General features: G+C 42.5%; 2 long non-coding RNA genes across 3 annotated transcripts in view; one reads left to right on the top strand and one right to left on the bottom strand.

Moving 5' to 3' along the window:
- LOC112547026 (uncharacterized) overlaps positions 1-13920 on the top strand; it is a 29735-nt gene extending 15815 nt beyond the window's left edge. Inside the window, exon 3 of the long non-coding RNA XR_003090766.2 lies at positions 13665-13920. This is a non-coding gene — a long non-coding RNA (uncharacterized LOC112547026). The remainder of the gene's footprint in view (positions 1-13664) is intronic.
- LOC112547027 (uncharacterized) overlaps positions 1-21919 on the bottom strand; it is a 40788-nt gene extending 18869 nt beyond the window's left edge. For both annotated transcript variants that reach the window (XR_003090767.2, XR_012903106.1), the window contains exon 1: positions 21567-21919. This is a non-coding gene — a long non-coding RNA (uncharacterized LOC112547027). The remainder of the gene's footprint in view (positions 1-21566) is intronic.
- Between the last annotated feature and the right edge of the window lie 674 nt (positions 21920-22593).

The raw sequence follows: 22593 nt of genomic DNA, 5'->3' as shown, positions 1-22593 counted from the left end.
TAAATATATAGTAGTAATAGCTTCTGTCAAAACAGTCTATATATCATTCTCTCTGGGCAAAGGGATGCATTTTAAACTCCAAACTTGTCCTTTAGACATTTGTCTTATCTTCCTGAACAGACACACACACACACAAAATCTAAGACCAAAAGACCACCCACTGCTCTATTTGTTGTCAGTAACAAAGTGTCTGGGGGATGTCAAACTGGCAGAATTATCCCATAAAAGACAAAAATCCAACCAAACTTCTCTGAAAAATATTACCAGCAAAACTTTGCTCCATATAACCAAAGGGAGTTACTCACAATCATTCTTTTAAGTACCCTCACGCTATGTCTTGCTGTCTCTTCTAATATATTGATTGTTGATTACATATCATGTGCGTGTTCACACACGCATGGGTATTCACATATAAGTGTGCATGTAACATATCTATGCATTTACATTTATAAACATCAAAAGATCGAATGAGAAACTGAGGTCAAATGATTCATACTTAAAATCTTAAATGATTCATATATTTAAAAAGTAACCTAAATTGCCTTTTTATGTAAGATGTTACCAAGCGGAGGCTGGAGAAAATAATCATGTTGAATGTGCCTGAGCAATTAAGCAAGTGATCATATTTCTTTCTGAGTTTTGTGGCATAGTTAAATTAAATATATGAATGGTACAAAAATTTATTTTGTCTAAAGGCCGTTAAACACTTCAGATAGCTAAAAAACCATTATCTTAATTACCCGCATATTATGCTCAGAAGAAAATCATTAGCTTTCTCTTTATGGGAACTGTCAGTGCCAAAAACACTCAGTTCCAGAAAACAGGTTTTAATTTTTTTTTATGTAAACTAACTCATACTTTCTTCATTAACACAGTTTCCCTAACTTTTCTATGCACATACAGACTGGGCATGAAACTAGCCAATTAAATAGACCTGGAGAAAAGGGATGGCCTAGCCACAACAATTGGTCATTCGTTAGACATATAAGAGAGGCCAAACATGGGAAAGATGTAACTTCTAGGAAAAAGTACAGTTCCCAGAAAAATGTTCTGGGAAGAGGTCGCTAGAGTCTCAGCTGGTGACTCCAAGCATATTGGAAGCACTTATACATTGAATTATATTAAAGAGAAGAAACACGGAAAGAAGTTGGCAGATCTTAGAAAAATCTCTCAAACTATTTCTATTCCAGATCGCTGCATAGAAGGGTAAGTGACAACATGGCATAAAAATAGGAAATACTGAAATCAGTGAATGCATTTGGCTAATGTAAGCAATACTGGGATGGTAAATATATATATACACACACACTCTCTCTCTGTCTTTAAGCATTCAGAAGCTATCAATGGAGATTTAGTGATCTTTGTAGATCTGGACTCACCCATTAGCCGTGTTTAAACCCAGCAACATAGCATCCAAAACTTGGATAAATGACAGCAATTGTCACTAAAAACATATGCTAAGGGAATAGTTTAGGTGTTTAATTCAAGCCATTTGCTTTCCCAGCTGCCAAAACTGAATTGAAACAATTTCAAATTCAGTTTAGGTGGAGAAAGTGTTGCAATATGCTGCAGTCATGGTGATGGAGCCTTTTGAAGTCCAGGATTACATCTTTAGAGCATTCAGAAGAGCTCTGAATAGTTTTCTGAACAATGGTGTTAATTGCATGGTTGATGCTTCAACGTAATGTTGAGTGCATTGGAAACAAGCAGATTGAATTGGACAGTCTCTGAGCTATTCCAAAAGAGAAGAAAAAGTAAATAATTCAATAAACAGTGTTGTGTTCTAGTTTCTAGTAAAGGATTAGGAGCCAAGCTATTGAGGAGTGATCCTTGCTCAACCATTGATTCTTTGTGTCCTTGGGAAAGTGCTTTAGGGAACCATTTTCAGAAGTGGCCTCTGATTTGGGGTAATTCAATTATTCAATGCTCAGCTTGAGACACAATGGGTTTTGTTTTCAGAGGTCAGCAGCAGATCTGTGTGTTTAACTTTTCTGAAAAAATAAGGGCAGAAAGATGTTTCAAATTGGGAATCCATTGAAACGGATTCATTTCTATGAATGCAGTTCATTGTTTCCAGTCAAGTGGAGCTGTGAGGCTCCATGGCTAAGAACATGTTAAGTTAAAGCAACACAGGCCTGCCAGCGGCTTACCCTGGCGGACCCATGACCCAAATTTGAAAAATACTGAACCAAGTGTTTCTTAAGTACCATACAAGTGCTACGTTGTATTAGTCGTCAGAAAGATGTTTTTCTACAATATTTATTAAGAAAAAATTAATTCAACAAACTATGTTTTTTAAAAGAAATTCAGTAATCTTGATTGCCAGTCCTCTCTTTATGCATTTATAGAAACAAAATACAGCATATATGGGATGGAATTAAGGTGAGAGTGTATTCTAAGTCAGTCTCATCTTTGAATATTGCTGGCTTTCCTGGCTTTCTTGGTAAAACATATGTTATTTACCCAATGGACCAGAGCATCTCCTCTGGAAAAGATGAGCTTATAATGGAAATGCTGACACAACCTCAGCTATAACAGCATGAACAAAGCCACTTTAATAACATTTTTATTGCTGTAACATCTTTTAAAAATGAAACACCTGGGACTTCATCTTAAGAAAAAATATCAAGAGTAGTTTTGTGAGTCCTCTATTTATAGAATGGGGGGTTAATCTAAGGAGACAAACACAGGTGGGTTAGGGATTCCACTTATCTCCCCCCCACAAGAAAAAATTAGAATAATTCAACACCAGAAAATGCAACTGAAATGCAAATATGTTTGCTATGAAATGTACCCTTATGCAAGCTGTTCTTAAGAACCTCTTGCCTTTTAAAGAGTGAAATGCTCACTTGCTGTGATATTGAGCCCAGTAAGCGGATTTCATGTTATGGGTGACTTCGTACACAATAGAATTCTAGTGATTATCATAAACAATCACAAAAAGGGAGCTGCAAGCCCCTAAAAACAGCCTTGTGGGAGTTAAGCAAGAGATAGGATTATTAAAAGTCTCCCCAGAAAGCCGAGTTGCTACCATTACACCTTTCTGAAAAATGCATCAACCTTAACAGAGGCTTTGGGTTAGTGATGTCACTTGGAATGTCCTAACTGGTGCCTCTCGAACTCTTGTAGATGATTGGTGGGTGGAAGTTTTGGGATTTCTATAATGGTTAATGATAAAGGAGAATCTCACTTTGCTTTAAAAAACAGCTGAGGCAATTTTGCCCCACAAAATGGCAGCTGTCCCCTAAGAGAATAGGTTCCTATGTGCAATTTAAAGGTTTAAATATATAAACAAAGTTATAACAGGTACATAATGATTTACATATTAGTCTGATCTATTTACATATGTAAATTTCACATCAGCAAAATGAGACGGAAGAGGAAGAAATACTTTTAAGGTCATTGTCACCAGCTGGTGCTGTTATACATAGACTTCCAAGTATTTTTCCTTAATGCATAAGCAAATGTTCAGTCTCCGAAAGTTCTGTCTTACTAACTGAAAAGAATTTCTGAAAAGAATTTCTGAAAAGAATATGTTGTGCAAACAGTAGGGGAGTTTAGTTCATTCTAAAGGTAGAGTAGCTCCTTGGGGAAAAAGGGTATTGGGTTTAGGGTGAGATTCCTGGAAGAATGTTGCATGTTGTTAGAACATCTCTGTTCCAGAATTGGTAGATAAAATAAATTACACTTAGAATATAGCTGGGTTCTGCATCACTGATTTCTCCTCAGTTGGGGAACCAATTTGGAAAGCCCAGAACGTCTATTACCACTTGGCAGACAGACAATATTCATATAAGGAATTCCAGACGTTCAGTTTTCTTCTCCACAAGTTGACTGTCAATCTTTGAAGGCATAAATGTGTTCTTCTTTGTCTTGATTTGGACCAACTACACTGTGGAATATGTCAAATATACAGGGAACCATTGGGCCCTGATTCAGCAAGGTATTCTGGCACATGTAAAACTTGAAGTAGGTGAGTAAACAAATTAACGAGTCTCTACTTTTTGCCCGTTTAGAAAAGGTGGAGTCAGAGACAGTGCCCATGATTGCTATGAATGCTTCCATTGGTGCACGGTCCAAATTAATGAAAGAAGATGTTGGTGTCTCTGACACTGCCCCTTACCTGTTGGATTAAACTTAGACACAAGGGCTGTGTCTACATTGCATGCTTCTTGAGCAAGAAAAGTTGTTCTTGCACAAAAACTTGACAGCTGTCTACACTGCATGCGCGTAAAGTATAGCGTTGGAAAACAGAGCTTCTTCCGGAAGAGTTATTCCTCTCCCCATGAGGAATAAGCCCTCTTGCACAAGAGCTCTTCCACAAGAGGGCAGTATAGACAGGCAACATGAAATTCTTGCGCAAGAAGCCCCTTTGGTTAAAATGGCCATCAGAGCTTTCTTGTGCAAGAGAGCATCCACACTGCCATGGATGCTCTTGTGCAAAAGCACATGGCAGTGTGGACGTACTCTTGTGGAAGATTTTTTGCACAAGAACACTTCCACAAAACAGTTCTTATGCAAAAAGCCTGCAGTCTAGACATAGCCAAGATGTAGGCCTCGTACAGGGCCAGGCAGCTTTGTTATTTTAGCTCCAGCTCTGTTTGAGGTTAGCATGTTAAAGTGAAGGGATGGAATATTGTAATACATAGTGATGTTAGTGTTAGTAAGTCCTTGTAGTAGACAGAAAGAAATTTAATTGTGAAAGACTTTGTAACTTTGTTAAAGTGATTTAGAAGTACCCCTTTGTTCCATGCTGCAATTCTGTGAAGGTATGTCTACACTACAGTGTTATTTCAAAATATCCTATTTCAAAATAGTTAATTCAAAATAGCTTATCTAGACACAAAATGCATTTTGAAATAGCATTTTGTTATTTTGAAATAGCGCGTCCAAACTGAGTGGACTCTGAATTGCATTAAGGCTTGCCGGAACCAGTTCCAGCAGGGCACCAGGTCAAGACTTACTGTGTGGGGCTGCTGCCTGAGGCTAACTGAGGTCTGTGCTTAAAGGACCTCCCTCCCCCTGCCCCTGGACAGCCGGTTCTCAGTTTTCCCTGCTTGCTTGTCTACCTCACTGAGGGAGAGCAAAGCATTTGTGTCTCTGTGTGTTCTGGTTGCCCTCACTCGGGACACCACAGCACTCTGCAACATGGAGCCAGAGCTGCCCCTAGGTACCCTGATGCTTCTCGTGGACACGTTGCTGTAAGCCTGGCTGCACTTGCTGCAAGCTGCCAACTGAGGCCTGACAAGGCAAAATGCATAGACTTGCATGGAAGGAAAATCCTATAAAAGATGGGATGTCTTGTATGGTTCTTTGGGTTCTGTCCTGCTAAGTTCAAGACCAGGAGGGACATGAGTCCCAATGAACCCTGCTCCTACCTCACACCTGACCTATCTGGCCAATAGGTTGGGCTGAGCAACAGAGTGTCCATCAGTAGGGGTGTGTGTGTGTGTGTGTGTGTGTATGTGTGTAAACGCATATGCTACTTTGTTATATTGTCAATAAATGCGGCGTGTTGCCTTATCCTCCTGAAAAAGATCCTGTGTGCATCTTATAAGCATAACAATATCACCGGGGCAGATGGTTCACCTTGAGAAATAAGAAAATTCCTTGAAGCAAGAATTTCCATATTTGAAGTGAATGGAGAGAAATGTGGCATATGAAGTAAACTGCAGAAAAATGTCTCTAGGCAATGGCTTTGCAAGCTGGCAGGGATAGCCCAGGTGACATCTTAGGGTAGCCGCTGGAGTACAATCCTTCCCGATACTCTGGTTACATATTCAGGTAGTTGGATACCCATTGTTCACCCTCTGCAGCCACACCGCTTTCTTTGATGCACCAGCTTTAGCAGAGCTAGCACAAAGCCTATCTGTCTTCACTAGAAAGGACCTACCCAAATCACTGTAGAGACCTACCCTAGATGTTCCAGATTCAAACCATCACAAATAGCTAATAACTGAAAGTTCTCTCTAGTAATCAGCAAATAAGTGGGGAGAAATTATTCACAAGCCGAGAGTGGAATTTTGTTCATTGTCTCTATACAGGTTTCTTAGATACTAATTATATTATGTATAATAATTATTTACACTAAAAATTTGGATATTTAAGGAGACTCAAACAAGTAATAGAGTTAAAGTAGTTAAATGGGAAATCTAAAATCCAAAGGGAAGAAAGCTAATGGAACATTCTAAAAACAAATGAAAGAAACAACAATTGAGGAAAGTGAAAGTATTAAATGGTATACCACTGGGCATAAAGGAAAATAATCAGAGCTTCTCGTTAGAGCTAGTTGAAATTTGTTCAAACCTTTTTTGAAGAAAAATGTATTTTATAACAATATGAAAAATTTCCTGTCCTAATTTGGCCAAATATATATATTTTTAATATCTCAGTTACTTCCTCCAGATGCATTGAAGACTTCACATTAAAGGCCCAATCCAATACCCATTAAGTCAGTGGGAGTCTATTAACTTCAGTGGGCATTGCATGAACCTGCTATGCATCCCTCTGCTGCTTACAAGTAGCACATCATACATTTGAATATTCTCACAAAATGAGCATCAGGAGCTGTGAATAACAGGAAAGGATCTTGTTTTTCTGGTTTTATGCTGAACCTATTTCTGATGTAATCCTTTCACTGGTTAAAAAAAAGGACTGAACCACCGCTGAATAGACAGTCTATATAGAAAAACGTTTGCCCTCGTATGAACATCCATCTCCAAGATATACGGTTGGAAAATTAGCAAGTGTAACTCCTCCTGTTGGCTAGCCCAGCGTGAGGTTATTCAGCATAGGGGAAGGTTCCATTGTGGGAGGCCTGAGGCTGTGTGTGTGTGTTTGTGTGTGTGTGTCTTCTGTAACAAAACATAAAACAAGAAAACATTTCAGCAGCCCCTCCTCTCAGCATGCAGCCTGTGTGCTGCTTCTAGCACAGTCCTTGCTCAGACCCTGCTGGGGGCAGAGGGCACATCCTGACAGGAACCAGGAAGTTCTCCCAACATGCCGCAGTTTGTAGTCCACAACTTGTAGTTCCCAGGGCTGCTGCTGAAACACACTGGACCTTGGGCTACACAAGAATGGAAATGGAGGTTGCTAGGAGCTTGAATGAATCTTTTTACTTGCACTCAGATGAGGAAGTTCAAGGAGATAAGAGATGCAGTTACGCTGAATGAAAAGAGAAAAAGAGTTTTCAAGGACACATTGTTGCTTCTTAACAATTGATTCACATAGAAATAGTATTCTTTCAAAAGTGCATGTCCTATGAGCAAATCAATGTAACATGGAGATGATTATTAATTATGATCTGGGTCAAATTCTATTTATTTAAAGGAATATATGGGGATGAAAGAAGATTTCAGCACACTGATTGTTTTATTTTGAGGGAGGTGGCTCTTCTTTCTTTTTTCCCTTTTTCATTTATGTTGGGTAAGATATGCAATTCACAATACTCAGTGCTGTCCAATAGCCAGTGACCTGCACCTCAATGAGAGGAAAGAGGTAGGCCAATGTCATGTATTTTAAAATACCCCCACCCACCTTTTGAATTAAATTCTTTTTTAAAATTATTATTTTGCCCATAAGGTGAGCAAAGTAAATATAAGGGAGATTCTGAACAACTGCTGAGTGAGCAATAGCGAAACTAATGAATCAAGATACCGGATGGCTGGGACATTATCAACCTACCAAACAATGATGGTGCCAATGGTTCTTTGTCTGTGTAAATTCTGGTGTTAGTAATTTTCCTCTGTAAATGCTAACTAATGGTCCTTATCTGCTTCCTTTAACAATCCAGGCTTTAGGTGTTTGTTACATACCTGCTCAGTTTTTCCTTTGATATTTATATACCCACTGCCTCTCTTTGTCCCTCTCCTTCCCATTTTTTTCCTTCCTTCTCCCACTTCCTCCTTTCTCTCCTATTTAATTTTGGTTCTGGACATCCAACTCTCTGGTCATCTGAAGAAGTGGGCTGTGCCCACAAAAGCTCATGATACCATCAACATGTTTTCTTAGTCTTTAAAGTGCTACCAGACTATTTGTTGTTTTTTAAGTTTATCCTGTACAGACTAATTCGGCTACCCCTCTGAAGCTAATAAACTAAAGTTTTCCAAACTAGCTCATTGGGAGGCAAAATGGACACAAATGGGAGCACAGAATCCCAGCACTCCTCAATTTTATGGACAGTTGGCTCAAGATCCAAATCCAAACATCAAGAGTAAGCCACTACTGAGGTGAAAAAGAACATCTAATCCTGACTTAGCTAAACTCAAAGTTTACATGCAGGTCCCAGGGCAAAGATTGTGTCTTGGAACCATCAATAGCTAGGAACTTTGCCTGGAAAATACCTTTTATGCAATTTGCTTGTCACTTTCTCCCTGTATTTATTCACTTTTCATAGTTTCCAGTCAGACACCTATTCTTTATGGCTCCCAGAACCACAGCATATGAGTGCCCTCACAGTCTTTAACACATTTTCCCTCCCACCAGTCCTGTGATGTATGGATACACATTAATATCTATATTTTTACAAATGGAGAACTTAAGGCACTGGGGAACTAGTGATTTGGCCAGGATGGAACAGGAAGCTTGAGGTAGAGCTAGAACTCAAACCCAGGTTTCCTGAATCCAAGCTTATTACCTTCACTCATGACACAGTTTACGATTAAAAGTACTATTTGCTAGGACTACAGAACAGCTAATTGGAAAACCACTTTTCTAACTTCCTCAAGGGTAATGGGGAATGGCCAGTGGGTTGAAGGCTGGAAGTGGTTAACAGAAAAAAACACTAAGCAAGTGTAACCCACCCTCCTCCTGCCCTATCCCACTATTCCATCTAGTGGTACTGGGATCACTTACACAAGAATGAGTCTGCTCTACTCCCTTAGCTGATAGGCAACTGGCTTTTTATCACATGTGCTAGAGCAGTGTTTCTTAAACTTTTTAAGACCGAGGAACACAAAACAATAATTTTTTGGGGGGGAGAGGGGAAGAACACCAAGGATGTTTGCTGAGCAACAAAAAAAGAAAAAAAAAAAGGAAGCTTGCCCGTTTTAAGGATGGACATTTAAACTCTGGTCTCTCCTCTGTTTACTATGCCCCTGACTCTTGGGGTCAAGATGGACATGACCAGAAGTTAATGTAACCACCCCTAAGAACTTTTCCCACCATCCTCATTCCCATAGGGGATGAATTTGGCTCCCACCGAACCCTCTCTCCTCTGGTGCTGATCTCTCCCCTGCAGGTGTCTGCCCTTCTGCTCCAACCCCAGAATCCCCTGGCACCTGCACCTTCTCTTACCCCTGCACCCTCCTGGTGCTTCCTCCTTCCCTCACTTCCCCTGCCCCCTTGCTCTCTTTCTCCCTGATGCCCATCCCTTCACCAACCTCTGCCCCAGTTCCTCTCATGCCCCTCTGTGCCCTCACACATGACTTGCTTCATCTCTGCCTTCCTCATGCCCACCCCTCTTTTCAACCCTTCTCCCAGCACCTCCTTCTCCCCTTGCTTCCTCTTGCCCCCAATTCCGTTCTCCTTTCCTCTCCCAGCATCACCCTGTCCCCTCCCCTTTCCCATCCCCATCGACACCTCCCCTCCCTCCTCCTGCCCTTTTCCTCATTGTCTCCACTTGGCCCCCTGGCATTTGTCTCTCCCTCACCTTGTCCCTTGGTGCCTTTCCCCTTTCTTCTCCTGCCCTGCCCTATCCCCCTCCGCTCAGCACAAGCCCCTTCCTCTCCCACTTCCTTCCCCCTAGCTCTCTCCCTGCCCCTCCCCCACCTTTAGCCTTCCAGTTTGTGGGGCTGGAGTCTGTGATTGGGCCCCATAATTCCCCACAGCCCTAGCCCCAGCTACTCAGCTGCTGCTTCCAAGGCAGGCCCCTGACCACAAACATAGAAGGAACAGCTCAGCTTGCAGAGCTGGCAGCAATCAAACTAGTTTGTGAGGCAGGTACCAGTACCATTTACACTAACTGCTATGCTGTATGGACTGGAGCCACCCAGTGGATAACTAACTGGAAGAATAATAACTGGGAAATAGAGGGGAAAGCCTGTTTAAAGATTGGAATATTGGAAATGGATATACCAGCATGCAATCCAACATGCCTTAAGCATAGGCCATGTGTCTGCTCACCAAAGGAACAACACCCCGGCTGCACAGCTAAATAACCTAGCAGATACAGTAGCACAAATTTTTGCTGCCCAGGTGGATTGGGAAAGCCTGTACATTTGGCTACATGAAACCTTGGGACACACAGGAAGCGATGAGCTGGTACAGCAGGTACATGCCAGGGGGTGGCCTATCACCCACCAACAGGCCAGAGATCTGGTACGACCTTGCACCCTCTGTGCTGAACTCAAGAAACATATAACAGAAGGGCAACGGTTTGCCAGACTAAGAGATGGAAAAGTATTATGGGCAACCTGGCAAGTAAATTATATTGGTCCACCACCCACCAATAAGCAAGGGTGGAAGTATGTTTTAACTGAAGTGGAAATTGTTTCAGGAATTGGTTTTGCTTACTCAACCCAAGAGGCAACAGGGTTGTTTACGATCATGGGACTAAACTGCTTAATAGCCCTTGTCCCAACACCCCAGGAGACCCAGTCTAATGGCATGGTCGAACACTGGAATGGTCTGTTGAAAGGCCCACAGATGGTAAATGGGAAAACAGATTAAATACTGTGGTGCAGAGATTAAACAATCGGCAGACCCCTACAGGCAGTCCGATTAGTAAGGGATTTCTTCCCTACAGGGAGAACCTCTCCTAGCCCCACTGTACCACTCAAAGATTCTAAATATGCACCTGGAGACACTGTGGTAATCAAACACCCCAGTTTGGGAACGCAAACCCACGTACTGCACTCCTACAAGGGAAAAGAAGTCTGGACCACTGCAGACGCTGGGCTGACACCAATAACCATTACTGAGGCTTGGATTGTATCCAAGACCGGCAAACCTTATGTTTTATTACAGGAAACTGAGGCAATGGCCCCAAACAGTGCTCCAGTGGGATGGATCCCTCCCCATGCTGGTGTGGATCCGGGAAACCACCATGAACTTTTTGTATATATACCGCTTGCTGTTATAGCACTTGCAGTCGCTGTTGCTGGTTATAGACTGAATTGTGGAAAAAAACCTAAGCTGAAGCAATACATGGTACTCCAACTCTCCATGGTCTTCTTCCTCATCCCAACTGCTACTACTGTACCAGAACACCTTACTTGACTCCTCTACTGGACTGGGAATCGAGTTTGTCCCTCTCAGCCCAAACAACTGGTGGAACAAGAGTGACATCTTCCAATGGGGACTGGTGTGGTTCGATGACAGCGACCACCGCAATCCTCAAAATAACTTTGGGGGGGAGGCAAGGGAAGTGGCAATGAACGGTATGGGGTAAGACATGCTGTAACTAAAAATGTAAACATCTCATGGCTAAATTGGTTAGCCCAACAGCTGGAATTTTCCCTAATTCCTTTCCTACACTTCATTCTAACCATTGTAATTGTTGTAAACATTTTCTGCATAACCCTATGTATTGTGAAACACCTAGTTAATGTAGCTATCTTTTTTGTGCACATTCGATATACAGCACTAGGAAAGGACCCAACCAATTCCTAGATCCTGAACCTTCTATTCCAGCCATCTGGCACTTTTAGATTCCCCCAAGGTGGGCAAAAGGTGCTGGTATCACTGTCATCTTGTATCCTGGGATGTGGTGTGTCGTATCAGGGGGTGGAATGTAGCCAGACAGGAACCCCCCTGTAACATCCATCTTTGCTTGCCTGGTGCATGTAGAGCACACAGAGCAGTAAAAGCCTTGAACAGAAGGCCCGGATATGGCAGGCTGCTGTGACCGTGAATGGCTGTAAACAGAGATACGCCAATTGCTGACCAAGAGGCTGCCGAGGAGTGCCCTTGACTGAAACCCATATTGATACGAACACACAGCCGTCCGTGGGGGGAGGAATCTCTTGCCCAGCAAAAAAATGTCTAGTACTCACAATTTAGTTATCTCTCTTGCAAGTGTAAATTAAGTTGAAACTTGCTTGTAATAACTGGCGCCACAAAAACGGACCAGTACAATTTGGCATCTTAGATAAGAAAGAGGATACAGGCCCCTATGGGTATAAAGATTTATGGGTAAAGCACATTTACTCTGAGCGTCAATCTACCATCTATCTGCTGGTCGGATTAGGTGTTTGACTCCTGAGGTTCCACGGGGATGCCCACCTCGTATTCATCTTTCCTAGGAATTGAGGGACCGGCCCTGGCCTGATACGCTGGAGTCGAGAGGCACAGAAGAGGGTAAAAATTGTACCTGGATGTGGTCCTTTGTTTTAAGTGTACACACAGACTTAGAGCTCTTTAAAGATTAAGCTGTCACTTGGTACCATTATTTCAATTTTCTATCTTTATTTTCTTTGTAACCATTTTTAAGATCTATATTTGCTAGCAGTTAAGAAATAGAGCAATAGCCATTGTAACCATATGATTTATAAGCTTCTTTAATAAACCTGTAACTGTTTAAGCTTTAACCTGACTCCTTCAGTTGCTGTAACAGAACCATCCACAATTTAAAAGAACTTCAGCCGGTCATAAGGGACAGGTATAGGAAGAGCTTGGGCATTTGGATCGTGTCACTCCCAGGTGACAGATCCGTTGGGGCATCTCTCAGTCTTCCCTAGACTGCCCGCTGCAAAGGGATCCTGTATCTTAGCAGCTGAAATCTGAGATGTAATAAGCTCTCCCTATAAACTCTGGGGCGTCTGTCAGCCTGTTGGCTGCCCTCTGCGACGGGACCCCAGACCTAGTGGTAAAGGCACAGACGTTAAACCTTTTCTTGGTAACATACACACACACACTACCCTGACCGTCAGCTGACAGGCTCCCATTAGGAGGAGTGTGGCGGGGGTGGAGGGGAAAGCCCCCACCCTCCCAGATCTGGCTTGCGGAGCATGAACTGCCTCTCCCCCAATGGAGTGAGAAGAGGTGGGGGGAGAAAGGGCCGTGCACAGAGCACACCAGCAGAGCCTGAACATACCCTGCTCTGCAGCGTTCCAGCCGGGCTCTGCATGGTTTCTGCCGGGACTCCCGCAGCAGATCCCAGGAGTGGCTCACCAGCTCCAACCAGCGCCCTTTCCCTTCCGGCAGCGGTGGCAGCTGCCTGTGTATGGAGGAGGTGGCGTGGCCAGGTTGGCGGCTGCACACGGCGGAGGCAGTTCCTTAGTGGGAGGGAAGGACCATGTGGTGGTGGGGGCTTGCTGGGATGGCAGCACATGCTGAATGGGAGCTCGGAGTTCTGGATACTGCGCACCACCAGCAGGGCCCTGGCTGCCCACGCAAAGCACCAAGGGAGCCGCTTAGGTGCTGGGTGGAGGTGGGGAGTTGCTGCTGCACCGCGCTAGCCCTGGGTGTCTTTAAATCCGCGACTCTCCTGGAAAAAAAGGGACGTATGGTCACCATATCTCCACGGCACACCTAAGACTGCCTCGCGGTACACCGGTGTGCCATGAAACACAGTTTAAGAAATGCTGGATTAGATGATCATAGTGATCTTTTCTGGCTTCAAATCTAGGAATCTGTTACCAGATTGTCAACAAGAGGCAACTACACCTTATCCTCCAAAACATGCAATTATTCATAACCTGACCACAATTATTTGGTATTTACAGTGACTTTTAGAAGAACTGAGCCCTTATGTGCTGGGTGCTGCATGGATGTGAAGTTCCTGAGCCAACAAATACACAAGCTACATTTCTCACAAGACACAATATATGACAAAAATCAACTGATGGAAAAGAAGAGGGAGAGGCAAATAAGATCTACAGGAGAAGCAGTGGTTCTCTACCTCCTCATGTCTAAAAAAATTATTGCTTAGTTCTAAAGAACTTGTAAACTAATTCTCCCTTTCCTAAGCAAGTTTATAAAATCGACTTCTCAGCATACGATTATTGTGTTATAATTTGAAATATAACTGAGGCCAATTCCACAAAGCATAATTTATAAATGGTCTCTTACAGTGATGGGATAATTTATCTGGCAGGTGAGCACTCGGGGGTGCTACACAATAAAAGGTTATTTACTTGTACCCAAGATAAAACAACTGATTTTAGAAAAAAGAAGGGATTTTATTTAAACCAGAGCAAATGGAACTGGGTACCACCTACTTACAATATTAACTAGGTGAAGAATATATAATGCACAGAGTCTATAACTTAATTAAGTGTACTTAACTAAACATAACGGTATGTATAAATATATAAATCTGTATCTATCTCTGTGTGCTGCACAGTTGATTATCTTATAGGTTACTATTGGATTTTTTTCCCTAGTTCAAGGTACTTCTTTCTTCAAACATCTTTTTCGATACTGTCTGATTCCCAAGTCAGTCTTCAACCCTGAAGACTAAAGCCTCATGACTTCTTGAAACGGTTTAATGAGCTGCAGTGTTCTTGCTGATGAGGGGGCATATTAGACCAGATCCAGTGAATTTAAAAGACTTTGGGTATTCCTGTTCCTGATTTCCAGGACCAAAGAAATAAAAAATAGCCAATGACCAGAACTGATGATCAGGAACTTCCAGACATCTCCAATGTTTAATTTAAATTTAAGATAAACTTTTCCAAGTTGAGGAATTTAAGCACAAACGTAATTTTAAATGTGAGCAGCCCCATTGCTTCCAATGAAGCTATCTTCTTGCTTGAAAATCTATATGTGCTTACAGACCCTGTTGAACTAGGACCTAAATAGATGCATAAGCTACTTTCATAGGTGCAGAACACCTCCAGCTTCCCCTGACTATTGATGTGGCTTTTTATTTAACTGTTTAAAACTTTGTGCACCCAAATTAAGCCCAACTGTTTTATGAAACTCCAATTGGGCAATTTTTAATTCTTCCATACATGTAATGGAGACAGCAGTGTAGGCAAGGGTACTCCTAGGTTTTTTTTTTAGGGCACAGTAGGCATAGGTTTATTGTATAAAGTAAATACAATGAGAAATACCAAATGGAAAATTTTGTAATCCAGACATTTCATGCCAATTTCTTGCCTTAATCTCATTTCGTACACATCAATTTCCCTAGACCTGCTAAATCAACCACTACTGCTTCAATTGCAGCAGCATCAATCCCCATCAAGCATAGACGTGGCCTTAGATTGTAAGCTTTATGGGGCAGGGCTAACTTTTTTATATATATTTGTACAGTGGTTAGCACAATGGGAGAGTTCCTAATTAATCATAGAATACTAGAACTGGAAGGGACCTCAAGAGGTCATCAAGTCCAGTCCCCTGCCTTCACGGCAGGACCAAGTACCGTTTAGATCATCTCTGATAGATGTCTATCCAACCTGCTCGTAAACTTGTTTTAAATTAATTCCGCTAGACATAATAATGTTAAGAAGAGAAACTGTAATATATAAGATGAATGTTATATGTGGAGAAGCAAATTTGCTCTTATTTTATAGGTCACTATTGGCACTAACAAAACCATGTTTATTCATGATTTTTTTATATAAACTAAGGAATACAATCTTTGATGAAAGAAAAACTTCCTAGCACAAACAATATTTTCTCCTACAGAAATACATCCCTTAAAGCTGATCAGATTTTTAGACGTGTGTCCATCATATAGTGATGGGGATGTGATTTTTCCGATTTAAAGTAATAACTGAATCTTATAAAGTACTCTGTAACAATGGAAAATTTTCACTGTGACGGATCTAGTAAAACTATACCAACAGCACCCCCTATGTACCATAACATAGATGCTACTTAATTCATCCCTTGGAAGAAATATGATAGAGAAAGTCATCACTAATAAAAAAAAAAGATAGATAAATACAAATAATTGTTTTTATATCATTTAATCTGTCTGCACTATGGATTAGGAAACTGAAGAAAAGATGCAGTTGCTGGTACCTGATTCATTTTCCTGTTCAAAATGTACTCGATTATTTACTTTGACTAGCTGGTTCATTCAATCTCTGCCTTAATCTCATTTCATACACATCGATTATTGAAATACAGGTAGTTCTCTGAGTATACAAAACTCGAACAATGGAATAAAGGAATGATTCCTAAAAAAACAGCTGTGTAAAACTAGGAAAATGGAAGGAGTGTAAGAATAAAGGATTAATTCAAATGGGAGTTGTATGTTTGCATGAGAAGGAAAGACACTCTAAAAGAAGAGTGGCTGTGTGTATAGGGCAAGGAACTGGGGGTCAGAACACCTGGAGCTTTATGTCTGGCTTTGATACTTAACTACTTTGTGACATTGGACAAGTCACTTAACTCCTCCCTGCCTTCACTAACTTTTGTGTCTTCTCTGTTTAGACCACAAGGTCTTCAGGGCAGGGACGGACTCTCATTATCATTGTCATCACAAAAGAACTTGACTGAAGCCTTTTGGCACTCCCACAATACAAATGACAGAAGTTAATCTCCTAAAATTTGAATTCAAATTGTTCCCAATTGGTCCTTTACACTTAACTAACAAAAACTGACCTGCTTACAAATTGGTAAAATAAAATAAAATAAATGAAATGGGGCACCCTAAACACAAACAATGGTTTCTCCTCCAGAGATTCATAATCACTTATTGGCCACTGTATATGTCTGGTTGCAAAAGCACTGGTGCATCCCATAAGGAATCTGAACATGACATAACCACTATGTGCAAGGTTTTTTTCGTAGAATGACTCAGAAATGCATATTGTTATTATTCCACTAAAGTTTAAAAATAAACCTCATCCAGAGCTCCTGGAGCATAATAATAATAAAAATCCCTTACTCAAGTTGAGTGCAGACACAGTGAACAGTACTTCTAGCTTTGTGTTTTAGAACATTAACATGGGATTTAGCCAGGAGAATTGTGATGTGATTATGCTCAGAAGCCAGTACAGAACAGCTTTTTGGTATGCATGGGCTAGGCAGGAGGAAAAACAAAATGGGAAGAGTTAAGACAGACATTCTGAGCTGCCATTTACCTCTTTAGCTATTTACTCTCCAAAAGGTATGTTCTCTCCTGAAGATATACCAACTTGGGCCATCATGCAAAGCACTGCCAGGACAGATCCACATGTACAGGCTTCTAAGAACAAATACATAAGCTGATGCAGGGAGCAAAAATGTCCCCTCTGATAAATATTATTAATTAGTATTACAGCAGCACCTGGAGGCTTCACCAGACACCAGGACTTCACGGTGCCAGAGGCTGTGCAGACATGGGATAGACAGTGCCTGCCCCAACTCGCTTACGATCTGACAGACAAGACCAGGGGTGAGAGCAGAAGCAGAGGTGAAGTGACTTGCTCAAGGTCGCGTAATGGCAGAGGAAGGAAGAGACTCCGCAGCCCTTTCCACTAAATAACAGTGCCTTAGAACCAGGCCTGCTGATGGTGGGAGGGCAAAAGGGGCACACTTATTCAAAAAGAGCCTGGGACTGCCAGAGTCTGCCACTGCCGGACCTTATAGGCCCTTTAAATCACTGTTGGAGGGCTGTGCTGCAGGCAGCTCTGAAGGCTGGCTGAGGCTGCGGGAGAGAGGGGCATAGCACACACTGCACAGGCTGAGGGCTAGCTGCCCCCAGCTCTGCCCCTTCCGCCCGAGGCTTTTCCCCTTCCTGGAGCATGGAGCTGCCCCCTCCATGCACCTTCCCAGAGGTTCAGCAAGTCTGTCAGTTGCCTGCTTAGAGCCACTTACTAGGAAGCCACACCCTCCTCACATTCTGTTCCCACTTCTTGGCCTGGCTTTCAAGGTCCTACAATAGAAGTCCTACCTCTCTGACTTGGTCTCCTCTTCAGCACTCCTCCCCTCAACACCACCCTGCTCCGTCTCAGCCTGGGGTGCCTGTTTTCTGTCACACCCTTCCCCAATCCATCTTCCACGCCGTTTCTTTGCGCCCACACATGCCTGTTTACTTGGCCGCATGCTGCACTCACAGGCCCACCACCTGAAACACTGCAATCAAGCCGTCAACACAACCAATCAAGGCCTGACCTGCAGCAGTTTCCTAGGTAACCCGAGCCACAGCCACAGAAACAGGCAGTAGACAGTGGAAGGAAACATGTATTTTAAAAAATTGCAGCATTTTAGATTTTTTCAGTACTTCTGAGTTGTTAAAAAAAAACACTTCAAAAGTACCAGTAATGACAAATACTCTTGTTAAGAAAGATTGCGCTCGGCACTGGCCCTCTCCAGTGCTGATGGTCATACAAGTATGTACTTAAAGCTAGACAGAGCCTATAAGAGCTACAGGACTCCTTGAGTTCCATTCCCTGATCTGCTGCCAACCCACTTTAAGGACTTTTCCAAGTCCTTCCAGCCAGATTTTCAAGTCCATATGAATTGAGGGTCCAGTGGGGCCAAGGACCCCCTGCAAATCAGGCCCAAATTGCTTCAAGTTGAAAATTGAGGCTCTGCAAAATAATCAGGGGCCACTTTTAAAAATGTTGCCCTGCACTTCTATCAATTTCCACATCTGTCCAAACCAGGGGAAAACAGTCTCAAGGCGATGGGAGACATAACTAGCTAATGTTATCTATTGACTGCTTTGGAAAATGTCAGATGCTATATAAGTATTATACATCCTGCCGTTCTCTAGTATCTTTCTGCTGCTCTTTATTAATTGGTGTCCATCTGTAAATATACTGACTACCAGCCAAGTTTAGGTTGCTCTAGCCTCAGTTACATATGTGGCAAGGGGCTCATGAAATATCTCCCCTGCTGCCTATTGTACCTGTACAAGAGGTGAGCTATAATTAGTTAAACTTACCAAAAAGCTTAACTTAGTCACAGATTCTGGGGTAGTGCCACTTTTCCTGTCATCTCATGCAGACACTCACAACAGAGCCAATAACTAGCAGCAGTGACTGAGCACAGAGCGAGGCTACATTGCAACAGCAGCAGAACTGTCTTTACAGGTTATTTCTTGCTGTTTGTCCCATGAGCAGCTTAACCTCAAACATGCTTCGGGTCTCACTGAAATGTGGACACTGTGCTAGCAGCTATGGTACATGCATTTTCTGAGGGGAAGCTCCAGGTATATCTTAGCATTGCCACTGTGGTTAGGTGACCCTACTGTCTGGGGAACTGTGCTCTTTCTCCTGTGACAGGGTTGGTGGGTTGTTGCTGGTGTGTGCGCTCCTTTGACAAACGTAGTGCGTGTCCTTACTCTTCCTGTTGCGGAAATAGCCTCTAACGCTCTAATGTGGCCCTAAGGGCAGAGCTGTCAAAGTAATATGAATCATGAACTTTTGCCCATCTTGCAAACTCAACTCATATTTTTTTAAGAAGTCCCTCCCACCCCTTCTGTTCCCATCTACCTCTGTCTCCCCTTCCCTAGTTACATTCTTCCCATGCCCTCTCTCTTCCCAAGCCTGCCCCTTTCTGCACCAGACCTACTCTGTCTAGTCTCGCCTGCAACCTACTTCCACTGCTTCTTCCCCCAGTAATCTTTTCTTTTAAAGAGATGCAGCAGCACCTTTGCTGGCTTCTGTTCTTCTACCTGCTTCCCTAAAATTACCAACTGTCCTCATTGTAGGCAGCCAGGTCCATCTTTAACAGGAGACTCCATGATGCAAAAATCCCAGGCTACAGAAGACCATTCCTCTACTGGGAAATGGTACTTATGTCAAATATGAAATGCCTTGGAAAAAGAAATCTCTTTGTGTCTGTATTTTTTTTTTTTTGAGTCAAGCACTTTGTTAAAAGTCAGAGTTTGTAGTTAATGTGTTTGCACCCTCTAGTGGCTGTCGGGGTAATTGGCTATTATACTATACTGGAGTCTACTAGCACTTAGTGTTGATGTTCCGGCAGGTCAAGTGGCACCAACGGGTGCTTTTGGTCCAGAGAAGCCTTGAAATTCCAGCAGAGACAGACTCTTCACACAATTACAGGCCTGGAATGTGTGTTTCTGTGTGAGGATGAGCCCTGCAGTGTTGGATCAAATTAATGAATTTATTTTTAATACAGCACCCAGAAGACAATCCCATCTTCCCAACTTCTGCTGGGGAAGGAGACAAGCTTGCCAGCTCACACAGAACTCTTCTTCAGGTCTGGGAAGCTGTAGACTAACAAACACCGGGGTTTCAGTGTGGAGACACTGGTCTCTTTGTAGTCTCATACCACAGCCAATATTTTTCACAATAATAATTGGGTCATATCCCAGACCCCACCAAGACAGCTTGGCTCTGCTGTGGTGGCACAAGACAAGTTTAAAACCAGCTTACGAGGCCTGCTAAGGATTCCTTGATTATTTCTAGAAGGAGCAATCCTGGGCTGGTTTCTCTCAACCAGGATAGCTGGCCCTCTGCCATCTGCTTTCAGGGCCATGTTGAGAGCATGGTCAGAGCTCCTTAGCTCTCCAGTGGTCCCTGCCCATTTTAAACAGCCCTTAATGGGTCAGTGCAGGTCAAAGCAGCCATAGGATTATATAAATGATTTTTAATGTCTCGGAGGGAGGAAGGATTGTCCACTGGTGAGGGTACTACCCTGGAAACAACTTCAGTTCCCTGGTCTGCCAGGACTTCCTGTGTAATCTGATGTGAGTCGTTTAGTTGCTCTGTGCCTCAGTTCTCCATCTGTAAAATGAGAATAATGGAAGTGTCTTACCTCAGAGAGGTGCAGGCTGGGGGAGCATGGCAAAGGGGGCAACTGCCCCAGGATCCTGTGGCTCGAGGCTCTGGCAGCACCCAGAGCTCCAGACCCTTTTGAACCACTTCCAGAGCCCCGGCCATGCAATCTTGGAAGTGCAGAAAGGCTGGAGCAGGGATGCTAATCCTCAGCTTGCCCCTTCCACCTGAAGCCCCACCCCTTCCTGCAGGGTCCAGAGCCAGCCCCCTCACCTTTCCCAGGGGTCCAGCATTTTTGTCCGAGCCCTGGAGGTCAGTATAAAAATTGAGAGAGAAACAGTGACCAATTCTTTGCTGTTCTAAAGGCATTACCAATTCTAAAGGTATTCCCCACTTCAAGTATAGGGAATATTGCTCAGCTATGACTGGAATGAACTTTTTTCAAGTACTCCTGCTGTATGTATACAGCCATATCTAGCATGGTAGATACAGATATATCATCAGTGAAACCAAAACAGGCATTTTATTTTCAGACTCCACATCCTTTTTCCCTGGGGAGGTTTCCTAATCCAGGATATACTTCTATATATGGAGATATACATATCTCACAGAGCTGGAAGGGACCTTGAAAGGTCATTGAGTCAAGTACCCTACTTTCACATCAGTACCATTCCTGACAGATTTGCCCCAGATTCCTAAACAGCCCCCCTCAAAGATTGAGCTCGTAACCCTGGGTTTCACAGGCCACTGCACAAACCACTGAGCTAGCCCTCCTCCTTATATGGAAAAATAAAAACATAAATTCATTCACGATATCACCGTAGCATCTAGTGCCCCCAACCTTAGGGTCGGAGGAGAGAAAGAGAGGAACGGCTGTTTAGCAGAGAAGCAGCAGAGCTAGGAACCTGACTCCTCCTGCAGTACCCTATGCTTGGAGCTGCATTGCCCCTCTTTAAATGGTGTTTTGATACCGTTTCCATTTTTTCCACTCAAATACCTTACCTGGAATAGGTTTGAGAATAGTATTTGGTATTATGCCTCTACTCATTCAGCTATTTTGCTGTTCCTCGCTTTGAGAACCTTCTTAGTCCCCCACACATAATGCTCTCCTGGACTCTGCTTCTTGATTGTATGGAGGTGTTTTTCCTGCTGATTGACTGGTCCTGTTTTTTGTTCCGTTTCTGTTTGTGTGGGCGGGAGGTTAAATGATTGAAAAGAAGGAAAAGATGTAGGTTTCCAGCTAGCAACTCAGCACTTAAAATGACTGACGTCATAGTAATTAGATATTGGCAAGTTCCAAGCAATGCTGTTGCATGGTTATCATAATGATTTAAAATACAAACTGGCTCTTTGTATCCTCCACAGTGTTTCCAACATGCGTTTTTCCGATTCCCCTATGTGAGTTCTTTCTCTTGAAACGGAGATTATTTGTGCTGGCTCTCTACTGCTGATTGTGTCCTAGTCAAAGCAAAATTCCTTTGCTGGTTTGAGTAATCAAAGGCTTTATTTTGTGATACATTCCAGGCTCCTATGCAGGAATTTTTGGGGGGAGGGATGCTTTTCTTCTGTGAATGTGGACCACAATTTTCTTAAATATAAAGGAATTCAAAATAGTCATGCAATGAGTGTTCATAAGATAGGTTAATGAAAAATTTGAATGGAAACAGTGATTGGTAAAATGATTTTGAAATAACATACTACACATTTATACAGTAATAAAGGTTTTATAGAAATTACCTTCTGGAATCTTGCTGTAATATTGTAAGTGAAAAACAATATTCCAGTCTTCGTCTTTAGAATTTTTCAGTTAAGACCAGATATAGGCTAGTGATAGTGAAATGGATTTTAGGTAACAGCAAACTTTTCTTCATGACAATTGTTGTGAGAATCACAGGTCCGATGATGCCTACCCAAGGGGGGAAGGACAGAACCAGGTGGACCTTTTTAGCAAATAAAAAATGTTTATTTATAACAGTGATGAATTTATAGTATTTATTCTAAGATTTTTAATAGACCGTGTTAATAATGA

This window comes from Pelodiscus sinensis, chromosome 1 (genome assembly GCF_049634645.1).
Source record: "Pelodiscus sinensis isolate JC-2024 chromosome 1, ASM4963464v1, whole genome shotgun sequence".
NCBI classification, from domain to species: Eukaryota; Metazoa; Chordata; order Testudines; family Trionychidae; genus Pelodiscus; species Pelodiscus sinensis.
The sequence above is the reverse complement of the archived record's forward strand: the minus strand, read 5'-3'. Positions and strand labels throughout refer to the sequence as shown.